Genomic DNA, 13,060 nt, shown 5'->3' on the forward strand with positions numbered 1-13,060 from the left:
CTCCAAGGTAAGTGCGGAAGTCGATATTCCCTTAGGACGGGAACGATGATATCCATAAATCCATCTGCTGCCAGGTAGTGCGATAACTCTGAGAACAGCGTCCCAGTCAAATTGGTACGTCTGGCACTTGAGGGAGGATTTTTGAAATGCGTCCAGTCCTTCTAGAGTAGGGGGAAGATCTAAAGCTCGTTGAATGGCCTCTTCTGTAATGGGGATTTGCTTCTGACGAACATAGACAGACTGCAGGGTTGGCAGGTGGCTGTCTCTGTAGGAAACCCCATTGTCTTCGTTCAATTTACGGCTCAAAAAATTTAGCAATACGGGTCGGGAGGATAAGAAGGTATTAGTTGTTGTAACTCCTTTCTATCAGTATGGGGAACATCTGCTCACAGTAGCGATTGATAAATCGCGCAGTGTCCTTTGCTGGGAAGGCTTTCTCTTTTTCATCAACCTTTATATTCCTCTTAATTCTTTTTATTGAGGGCTTAACTGCAGTTGAAGATGGCTCTGCCACTAATACTCTTTTTGTTCCTCTTCTTGCTGTTGATTTGGGAGTATCTTTCTCTTTGCCTTTCTTGGTGGCCATCTTAAAAGAAGGAAAAAAGAAAGTATGTTAAAATGTCAAGGGTTTGGGCAAGGAAGAGAACGGGAAAGGTGGCAATCAATGCACATTAAAAGATGAACGATGTTAACACATGGTCATGACTACATGTGAAAAATCATCAATGAAAATATAGCAAGTGCATATGATGACAATTAAATGCAAGGTGTTTATTGGCATGCAGGCAAAGGCATGAGTAGCATAGATCAAACATTCAATGTCCAAGTTAGATTACCAAGCCTTTCAAACTAATAACCTGGTTGTAATAACAATTATATTTAAATAATATAATATAAAAAGGGTTTTATGAAAAGCAAGCATTTAGAGTAGTAAAATAAAAGATATCGAAAAACAGTGCATAATGCCATACGGGCGTTTTCACAAACACATAGCATGCATGGTAAATAAGCTAATGAAAATAATAAATTGAACATGCAAGCAACCCTTAAAAATTGATATATAATTGCCAAACAATTCCTTAACAATCCACAAACAAATCATAAGGAATAATAATGACCCTAATAAATTTTCAACACCAATTAAAAGAAAAAGAAAGAAAAAGAAAACATGGATAATGAAAGTGAAAAGAAAAAGAAAAGAAGAAGAAAACATAAAAATAAGAAGAAGAATAGAAAATTAAGGAGGGAAGAAGAAAAGAAAAACCTTGAAAATGGTGGTGAGAGTGAGAGAGAGTAGAAAGTGAGAAAGAAGGAAGAAGGAAGAAAGGGGAAGAAAGAAATAAGAAGGGAAAAGAAAAGGTAGGATATGGGGAAGAGAAAGATAAGATATTTTGGCAGATATGGATATGTTGTGCGACGCTAGCGATGCGGACGCGCGGGGTACGCGTTCGCGTGAATTGCGCTTATATGAATTGACGCGGACACGTCGATCACGCGGATGCATCGGTCACGCAGACGCGTGACTCGTTCTGTGCTACTGGCACGAGGGCAGCCTCGCGCTCGCATAACTCTCTGTTCGAAACTCATTGTTGCCAAATTTCAGGGTGACGTGATCGCGTGGTAGGGCTTGTGCGTCTAGCACCATTCCAGCCCCACCTCAGCACAACTTGCTGCCATGCACCCCTTTTTTACGTCGATTTCAGGGCACGCGTTCATGTGCTTGACGCGGACGCGTGGGAGGCATTTTTCGCAAATGACGCGGACGCGCCAACGACGCGGTCGCGTGGGGCAATTTGTGCCAAAGGCACGCCTCCAGCCACGCTCTCGCGTGACTTTCTGTTCGATTTTGTTTCCTTCCCAACGCACTAGTGACGCGGACGCGTCGGCGACGCTGTCGCGTCTCGTGCCATTTTTTTTTATATATGTAATATGCAAATGCAGATGCAAACTATAGGCACTAGCACTGAGAAGAGTTATTGAGAAAGGAAATAAAGAGATAAAAGAAAGAAACGATCATACCTTGGTGGGTTGTCTCCCATCCAGCACTTCACTTTAACGTCCTTAAGTTGGACGCTCCACTAGCTCAGTCTTCTGCTGTTGGTGGATCCTCCAAGAGGAGGATCTCTAGCTCTTTGTTTTTCGTCGCCTTCTCACCATGATATAGCTTTAAGCGGTGCCCATTAACTTTGATGAATTCAGAGCTGGAAGGATGACTTAGGTGGAAAACTCCGTATGGCTCGGCCTTCTCTACTCTATATGGACCTTCCCATCTTGATCTCAACTTGCCTGGCATGATCCTCAGCCTAGAGTTGTAAAGGAGGACAAAGTCCCTAGGTTGGAACTCTCTCCTCTTGATGTGCTTATCATGCACAGCCTTCATCTTTTCCTTGTACAGCCTTGAGTTCTCATAAGCTTCTAGGCGAAGGCTTTCTAATTCTTGCAGTTGCAACTTCCTTTCAGCTCTGGCTTTCTGAAATTCCATATTGCACTCCTTCACTCCCCAAAATGCTTTGTGTTCTATCTCAACTGGGAGGTGACAGGCTTTTCCATAAACTAAGTGGAAGGGACTCATCCCAATGGGTATCTTGTATGCCGTTCTGTATGCCCATAGTGCATCTTGTAGTCTGGTGCTTCAGTCTCTTCTACGAGGTTTGACTATCTTCTGCAAGATACGCTTTATTTCTCTATTTGACACCTCAGCTTGCCCATTAGTCTGGGGATGGTAGGCTGTTGCCACTTTATGAATTATCCCATGCTTCTTCAGTAATCTTGTTAGTCTCCTGTTACAAAAATGGGTGCCTTGATCGCTCACGATTGCTCGTGGTGATCCAAAGCGACAAATAATATGGTTTCTAACAAAGGAAACAATAGTGTTAGCGTCATCAGTGCGGGTAGGAATTGCTTCCACCCATTTAGAAATGTAATCTACAGCTAACAATATATAAAAATAACCATTAGAATTTGGAAATGGGCCCATGAAGTCAATGCCCCAAACATCAAAAATTTTACAGAAAAGCATAATCTGTTGAGGCATCTCATCCCTCTTGGATATATTACCAAACCTTTGGCATGGGGAACAAGATTTACAAAAATTCAGCAGTGTCTTTAAAAAGAGTAGGCCACCAGAATCCACAGTCTAAAATTTTTCTAGCTGTTCTTTGAGGGCCAAAATGTCCTCCACTCTCAGATGAGTGGCAGGCCTCTAAAATGGACTAGAATTCTGATTGAGGCACACACCGTCTAATTACCTGGTCAGCGCCACATCTCCATAAATATGGGTCATCCCATATATAATATTTGGACTAGCTTTTCAGCTTGTCTCTTTGATGCTTAGTAAAGTTTGGAGGAAAGGTGCGGCTGACTAGATAATTAGCTACAGGTGCATACCAAGGGACTACTTCAGATACTGCTTGCAGGTTATCAAATGGGAAATTATCATCTATAGGAGTGGAGTCATCCCTAATGTGCTCAAGGTGACTCAAGTGGTCTGCCACTAGATTCTGGTTACCAATCCTATCCTTAATTTCTAAATCAAATTCTTGTAGTAGCAGTATCCAATGTATAAGCCTTGGTTTGGATTCCTTTTTAGCTAATAAATACTTTAGAGCTGTGTGGTCTGAGTACACTACTACTTTAGCACCAAGTAAATAGGCTCGGAATTTATCCAGAGCAAAACCAATAGGAAGAAGCTCTTTCTCAGTAGTAGTGTAATTATTCTGAGCGGCGTCTAAAGTCTTAGACGCATAAGCAATTACAAAAGGATCCTTACCTTTACGCTGAGCCAGCGCCGCTCCTACTGCATGGTTGGAGGCGTCGCACATAATTTCAAATGGCTGGCTTCAGTCTGGTCCTCTCATAATTGGAGCTTGAGTCAGGGCGGTCTTCAGTTTATCAAACACTTGTTTGCAATCCTCACTGAACTCGAACTCAATATCTTTCTGCAGTAGTCTGGATAAGGGAAGTGCAACCTTATTAAAGTCCTTGATGAATCTTCGGTAAAAACCTGCATGGCCAAGGAACGAACGGACTTCCCTCACAGAGGAGGGGTAAGGTAAACTAGAAATAACATCCACCTTTGTTGGATCTACAGAAATCCCAGTATTAGACACAACATGTCCTAGTACAATCCCTTGTTTTACCATAAAGTGACATTTTTCAAAATTCAATACAAGGTTTGTACTGACACATCTATCTAATATTCTAGATAAACTATCCAAGAAAAGGCTAAAGGAATCACCATAAACGCTGAAATCATCAATAAAAACCTCCATACAGTTCTCAATAAGGTCAGAGAAAAGACTCATCATGCACCTTTGGAAAGTAGCTGGTGCATTGCATAAGCCAAAGGGCATTCTCTTATAAGCATAAGTTCCAAAAGGACATGTAAAAGTAGTCTTTTCCTGATCTTCAGGAGCTATATGAATTTGAAAATAGCCTGTATAACCATCTAAAAAGCAATAATGGGATTTACCTGACAGGCGATCAAGCATCTGATCAATGAATGGCAAGGGGTAATGATCCTTGTGAGTGGCTTGGTTGAGACGCCTATAGTCAATGCAAACTCTCCATGAATTCTGCACTCTAGTTGTGAGAAGCTCTCCATGCTCATTTCTTACTGTTGTGATTCCAGACTTCTTGGGCACCACTTGTACTGGACTGACCCATTCGCTATCTGAGATGGGGTAAATGATATCTGCTTCAAGTAGCCTGGTCACTTCTTTCTTGACAACTTCTAAGATGGTGGGATTCAATCTTCTCTGAGGTTGACAGACAGGCTTTTCTCCCTCTTCTTGGAATATTTTGTGCTCACAAACTTGAGGGCTGATGCCCACTATATCCGCTAGGCTCCATCCAATTGCTTTCTTTTGTTTTCTCAGCACACTGAGTAGCTGTTCTTCTTGTTGGGAAGTGAGTTCCCTTGCAATGATAACTGGAAACTTCTGCTTGTCCTCAAGGTAAGCATACTTGAGGTGTGGAGGAAGGGGTTTTAATTCTAATTTCTGCTCATGGCCAGGCTCTGGATCATCTAGAGCTGGTGATAATGGTGAGGTGCCCTCATTGTCCTCCGAGAATGTCCCCACACTTGGACCTTACCCTATGTACTTCTCTTCTAATTCCTCCTGGTGAACTTCAGCCACGGTTTCATCTATCATGTCATACTAGGAGATAGAATGATGATCCGGAGGGTGCTCCATAGCTCCATTTAAACTGAATTTCACTATTCTACCATCTATTTCAAAAGAATAAGTTCCAGAAAATGCGTCCAGCTTGAACTTTGAAGTCTTCAGGAATGGTCTTCCAAGCAAGATTGATGATGGCCTTCCTGAGTCATTAGGGGGTATTCCAGGATATAGAAGTCAATGGCAAATGTGAGCCCCTTAATGCTCACTAATACATCTTCAGTAATTCCAACCACTGTAATAATGCTTTTATCTGCTAACACAAAACGAGCTGCCGACCTTTTTAAGGGATGGAGCCTCAAAGTATCATATATAGACAAAGGCATTATACTAACACACGCTCCTAAATCACACATGCAGTCAGAATATATCACACCACCAATAGTACAATTAACCATACACGGACCTGGATCACTACACTTCTCAGGTATACTTCCCATTAAAGCAGATATAGAACTACCTAAAGGAATAGTTTCTAATTCATTAATTTTGTCTTTATGTATACATAAATCTTTTAGAAACTTTGTGTTTTTAGGTACCTGCTAAATAACATCAAAAAGGGGAATAGTTACCTCAACCTTTCTGAATATTTCTACCATTTTGGGATCAAGTTCCATCTGCTTCCTGGGCTTCCTTGCAATTTGTGGAAATGGAATAGGAAGGGTATTTTCTACAGCGTCTGCATCCTTTGGTGCTTCTTTTTATGGTTGAGCTTCTTCTTCTTCAACCATGGCTTGCATGTCCTCTTCCTCTTCAGCATCTTCTATTTCCACCACCTCTTCAGCTGAGGCGTGTTCTGATGGGATCGGCTCCTCCTAATTCCTCCTTTGCAGTGTGGTTCTGGACCTTAGGGTGATGGCATTGAGGCCACCCTTTGGATTGGGTAAGGGTTGAGAAAGAATTCCACTGGAGCTTGCATGTTGAGTGTTTGAAGTATTGGATGATCCCAGCTGAGAGATGAGAGCTTGTATAGCGGATGTTAGACCGTTAAGTGAACTTTCCACGTTCTTTTGTCCTTGCGCAATGGATTGAAATACTTCGTCACTCGGAGAGGAATTAGATTGAGTGATCTGCGGAACTTGTTGTTGGCTGTGCTGTGGTCCTTGGGATTGCCTCAGGTGAGGTGCTCTGTAAGGCTGGTTTTGGTTCGGCTGCCTGTTGTTGTTATTATTCCACCTCTGATTTCCTTGATTGTCTCTACCTCCTATGTTATTGTTGTCCCTCCAACACTGGTTAGAATTATCTCTCCAACCTTTGTTGGAATTGTCCTGCCATCCATGGTTGTAGATGCCACCTCGATTGTAGCCTTGATTGGGGCGGTCATAGAAGTTATGAGTGGCTGCCACAGTGTTGTCTTCCTGCTAGAGCTACGAATATTCATCAGTATAATGGCTATAATCAGCACAGATTATGCACACTCTCTGTGGGACTAACTGTTGGCTTTGGTGCGCTTGTTATTGACTCAACTGCATCTGCTTCAGTAAGTTGGTCATTTCACATATACTCTGAGTCAGAGCAGTAGTCTCTTTGATAGAAGATACCTCTACAATAGCTTTTGACCGGCTTTGTTTCTGCCTGTGATTCCGAGTAGATTCAGCTAAGTCGCTGATCAATTGCCATGACTCATCAGTGGTCTTGTACTTTTTCATAGACCCATTGCTAGCACTTTCCAATGTGGTCTTATCTTGAGGCCTCATGCCCTGTGTGACGTAGCCGAGCAACACTATCTTGTCAATCATATTGTGGGAACATGCTTCCAGAAGATTGTTGAAGCACTCCCAGTATTCGTAGAGAGTCTCGGATTTGTCCTGAACAATCATGGAAATGTCTTTCCTCAGTTTATTAGTAACTTCAGCTGGAAAGAATTTTTCCAAAAATTCTCTTCTAAGCGTATCCCAGTCAGAAACAGTTGCTGCGGGTTGAGTGTAGTACCACTCTCTCGCTTTTCCCTCAAGAGAGAATGGGAAGGCTTTTAACAGAATAGAAGTTTCATCTACACCATCATGCCTGACAGTAGAACAGGCTGCTTGAAAATCCCTAAGGTGCTTAATAGGCTCTTAAGCAGGTAAGCCATGAAACTTAGGCATCAAGTTGAGTAGTGCAGTCTTTATTTCAAAATCTGTAGCCACCACTGGGTGATGCGCTTGAAACGGTTGCATTGTAAAATCAGGGGCTCAAGCCTCCTGGATAGTAACTCTCCTAGGTGCTGCCATGTCACCTGCACGTAAATCAACCGAATTAGTAGAAAGGGAGCTTGTTTCTTCCTTACGTGACGTTTCAGAATCACCCTCAGAAAGGACTAACCGATGCCGAGCTTGCCTTATACGTAAAACAGTTCTTTCAATCTCAGGATCAAATACTGGCAAGCTTGGATCAGGAAGTGAACACGTCATTTAATGAAAGAAACATGCAGCTCATACTAGCAAAAATAAAATAAAATGCAAATAATTAAATTCCAATCAATAACTTAGCACTCTATTGCAACTCCCCGGCAACGGCGCCAAGAATTGACGTGGTGGAAATTGGCAGATTAAGAAATTAATATAAGAGATACATTGCAAGTACAGTTCTAAATCAACAAAAATCCACTTATCAATTTAGAAGGGGTGTCACAAAATTAGAATTAAAATACTGGGAGTATGAATCCCAGGTCGTCTCCCAACGAGTTGCAGAAAGATGTGCTATTTTATTAATCAGATATTTTCCAAAAGGGTTTGAGTTTGATAGACAGGAAATTAAATTAGAGAATTTATGTAATTTAAATAAAAACCTTGACCGGGAGTAGATTAGTGGGAAGTTCTATCCTTGTTGGAGTTCTCCCAAGATTAATTGATAATTGAAGGTTGTTCTGCTCAGTTATCCTTTACCAGATAAAGGAAAGTCAAGCAAGTTGGAAGTCAGTTTCTATTCACAAGTTCCAATCCTCTCCCTTGGGAAGGACTATTGTTAGTGACTAGAGGGCGACCCTGATAAACCCATATTTCATGAGTTATTTTGTGCTTAGTTTGAGTGATTTATTCAATCCTTCATCCAGTTATTCATATTAATTGCATGGTTTTACTTTCCCTTCCTTATTGTGTGATTTATGTGAAAAACATGTTTCCTAAGCTTTAATATTAATTATTTTAATTACCTTTATTTCCATTCGATGCCGTGATTAGTGTGTTGAGTAATTTCAGATTTTCTAAGGCAGAATGACTTAAAGGATGGAAAAGGAAACATACAAAAATGGAAGGAAAGCACAAAACGGAGCTTCTGAAGAAACTGGCATCCACGCGATCGCATGGACGAAGCGATCGCGTGCGAAGCGCGAATCAGCAGCGACGCGGCCACATGACTGATGCGACCGCGCGCGTTAAGCAGAACGCACATGACGCGGTCGCATGACTGACGTGACTGCGTGTCAAGGAAATGCTCCGAATGACGGGACCGCGTGACCCACGCAGACGCGTGACAGAGGCCACACACCAGAAATTGCAGAAAACGCTCATAGCGAATTCTGAAGCCCTTTTTGGCCCAAATCCAAGTCCAGAAGGCATAAACCAGAGGTTATGAAGTGGGGGAATGCATCCATTCAGGGAGAGCTCGCCAATTTTCACTTTCCTTGATTTAGATTTAGTTTGAGAGAGGTTCTCTCCTCTCTCTCTTAGGATTAGGATTAGGATTTGGGACTTCTCTTAGTTTGTAAGAGTGACTCTCGATCCAGGTTTAATATTTACTTTAATGCTTTTATTCGTTCCTATAAATGTTGCCAACTTGACTTATAAACCCTTTCCATGTTATGATTTGAATTAATGATTATTTGAGGTATTTCAGTTATTGATTGCTTTCTCCTTAATCTGTGTTACCATTTCTTTCCATCTAAGGACATTTTTATTCCAACAATTTTACTATTCCCTTTTTGGTCTTGGTTAAGAAATCAGTAACTCAACATTATTAAACTCAGCATAATTGATAATCGTTATCTTGCTAATTGAACTGAACTTCAATAATCCCAACTTTTTCTTAGGAAATAAACAGGATTCGAAGGTCAAACTAATTAGTCCCTTGACTTTCCTTTACTTTAGTAAAGGTTAACTAAGTGGAATTTAGATTCAACTTTCATTATTGTTGAGAGAGATAACTAAGTTGGACTTCCAATTTCTCTTACCTTGCCAAAAGTTGCTTTACAGTATTTATTTATTTTAATTGCTATCCACTTTACTTGTCATTCAAATCACTTGCTTCTCACCTTCTAAACCCCGATTACAACCTTTATAGCCAATAATAAGAACATACTTCCTTGCAGTTCCTTGAGAAGACGACCCGAGGTTTGAATACTCGGTTAACAATTTTTAAGGGGTTTGTTACTTGTGACACCCAAAACATTTGTATGAAAGGACTTTTGAAGGTTTAGAAACTATACTTGCAACGAGGTTTTATCCGCAAATTTCTAGACCACGCAAAAGTTCCTCTTATCAAAATGGCACCGTTGCCGGGGAACTGCTAACGTGTGCCTTATTATTGGTTATTGTAAATATTTTTCCTTTTGCTTGTTTATATATTTTTGTTTTTCCTTTTCATCTTTATTTGCTACCATGAACTCTCACCCCTCTCGCTTTGAGTTTGGTTCTAACTTTGTTGAAAGAAATAAAAGTTACAGCAGGAATATGCATCAAGGTCAGACCAATCAAGGATGGATGGAGCCAAGAGGATCTAATCAACCCTTTAGGCAGCAACACCCTCCGAGATATCCTGGACAAAGACCATTCTACCGTGCATACCCAGCTGAAGGATATGGTGGACAACCTTGTAACTACCAACAAGCCCCACCCCGTGCATATAAACCATCCTTTCAACATAACCTCGAACGACCACACTCACGAGCTTCTCTTCACCATTCGCCACCATATAATCCTTCCTTACCCCAGTACCAATCCAATCACTCCCAATCACCACCACTTTCTTATGTATCATGCCCAAGTCCGGCAACCTGAGAAGTAGAGGTTCGCCTAAAGGAAACAATAAATAAATTTCAAACAACCATTCGACAACTGCAGCAAGTAGTAATTCAATGGGTTTCTAGACGCTCAAATACACAAGGATCAACCACAGCCCCATGTGAACAGCCTAACGAAGAGCGTAGCATGAAGGAAATACCAGAAACTCCAGTGGATAAGACAGAGAATGAATTTGTACTAGAACAAGTAGAAGAAGCTGTCATTGTTCAAGAAGAAGAGTTGGTTGAAGATCTAGGAGATGCTAAACCTCCATGGGAATCCAGAACTGTGGAGAACTCCGTCAGGGACGCTACAGTTGATGCTAAGGAGGATATTGTACAACCTCCAAGGCAAGTTGTTTATGACGAATCAGACGGAATAACCCAGGACACAAATTCCCTTGATGATGATAGTCACAAGTCAATTTCTCTTAGTAATGAACTTGCATCCGCAAGTGAATTCTCTGAGATCGAAGAATCTTCCCCAAGTGAATATGAAGATGATGCGGAGGTAGATTTCTCTCAACCTCTAATCTACGACTCAAGTGATGAGGAAGACATAGAAGCCTTTGACCAGGACACAGATACAATTGTAGAACCTTGCAAGGAAGTGGAGAAATTCACAGAAGAGCACAAGGGAGTAGAACTTATAGAACCACCAGAAAATCCTATCCCAAGGCCATTACCACCTAATACAAGCTTCAAGTGGGTACAATCCTTAACCTATAACTTTACTTATTCACTTGAATATGGTTTGCTTGAAACAGATGGCCAGCTTAGAGCTCTTTGCGGCTTTAAGAGTAAGAGGGAAATGGCTCGTACTCAGAGTTGGTGCACAAGGTTCAATAAGGTTCCATGATTCACCTCGAAGTACATGGATTGGTATCATGCTCAATTGCATGGATCACGAAGAATGTTTGGTCACCATGGTGGGATTCTACTTTTTAAACCGCCCGGATGGAAACGTGTAGATTAAGACGGAGGCGGATTTAATAGCAAAGCTTGGGATCCTGGAATCTATTCTGACATTTGTCACCCTAGGAGCCTGAAAATTTGTCTGAAGCTGCTCAGAAGCTTTACATGCCTAGTATGGGACCCCGGAGGCTATTGGAATTCCAAGCACTGGTGGAGATTTTTGGACGAATTTAAACATAAGCCGCCATAGCAAGAGGCTCCTCCGATGTCCAACTTAAGGACTTTAACTAATAGTGCTAGGTGGGAGACAACCCACCATGGTATGATCGTTCATTTTGCAATTTTAATTTTATTTCGTTTTGTTTGTTTTTGAATTTTATTTTTATTAAACCTGGAATCATGCATAGCATTCACATTAAGCATTGCATCCTGCATTTAATTAAAAAAAAAAAGGATGCACGACGCGACCGCATGCCCCATGCGATTGCGTCATACTGCGAATACACTATCCACGCGACCTCGTCATCCACGCGGCCGCGTGCCTTGAAGATCGGCGTCAAAAATCCAACGTCCAGAGAGTTAGGCTAGAATTGTGCGGCCCTTGTGCGTTTTGCACAAATTGGCCCACGCGATCGCATGCCCCATGCGATCACGTTACCTGCACAAAACCAATCCCACGCGACCGCGTGAGCGACGCGATCACGTCGCATGGATTGCACAACACCCTAGGACGAGATAGAGAGTTGCGCTGAAACGGTGCTGGAGTCGTGCGTTTAGCACAATTTCCAGCGACGCGATCGCGTGACCCACGCGATCGCGTCATCCCCTCTTCCACCCCTTTCATGCGATCGCGCGACCCACGCGATCGCGTCACTCCCATTTTCACCCCAACCACGCGACCGCGTGCCCCACGCGGCTGCGTGGATCCGAAAATATAACTCCCCAGCCACGCGAACCCTATCAGTCGCGCAGCCCCTCCAACCCTCTTTTCCCTCTCTTCTTCTTCTCCCAACTACCACCCAGCACCACCCAGCAACCACCGCGCCACCACCCAGACGCCGCCGCCGTCCAAACACCGCCGCCGTACCACCCCTTCCCCTTCTTTCTTCTTCTTTCTCCCTCTCTTCTCCCCTCTCCACCACTGCCCTCCGCGACCACCACCCACCACCGCCAGCCATCCAGCCGCGCCCCTCTGCCACCCACCCGCAACCCCCCTCCTTTCCTCTATCAATTACCCTAAACCCTATCCCCATTACCCCCTTTGCCACTGCCCCCTCAGCCGCCACCGTGCCGCCGTACCCCTCCACCGCGCCGGACGCCGCCGCAGCCACCACCCAGCAGCTTTCTTACCCCGTTCTACTCCTCACGCCTACCAGGCTCCGATGAACGCCGCCTTCCTATCCTTCGCAGTTATTTTACAATTTTTTTCTGTTTCTGTTCATAATTAAGATAGATAGATATGCATGCTGTAGTGGATTTTTAGGTTGTTAGGTAGCTTAGACTGTGGTTAGTGGATCTAGGTCTGTTTACTTGCACTATTCATGCTTCTGTTTTATCATAACTGCAATTCTGCTGTTCCTGTGACCTTGTTCATATGCTGTGATTTCCTGCATTTGCTGCTTGTTACTCTGAATTTTCATGTTTCTATTAATTATAGATAACTACAGCATGTTTTTTTGTAAATTGTTTTCATTCATGTTTTGGTTTGGCAATCTGAACTCTGTTGTCCTCTGCCTTACCCAAACCATTTCATGAATGCTATGGCAGACTTTCCTATCCTCTTTGATTCCCTGGTTTATACACTGCATCTGTGATATTCTGATTCCGATTCTTGCTTTCTTTTTATCTGTTTGAATCAACATCATCCTGTTTTCCTTGTTTGGTTATGAATCACTATAGTTCCTACCTGTGAATCCTTGTTACATGGACTATTTTCTTTATGCCACTTACCCACTCACTAATTTTAATTTACTAACTTCTTTTTCAA

This window comes from Arachis hypogaea, chromosome 17 (genome assembly GCF_003086295.3).
Source record: "Arachis hypogaea cultivar Tifrunner chromosome 17, arahy.Tifrunner.gnm2.J5K5, whole genome shotgun sequence".
Lineage (NCBI taxonomy): Eukaryota > Viridiplantae > Streptophyta > Magnoliopsida > Fabales > Fabaceae > Arachis > Arachis hypogaea.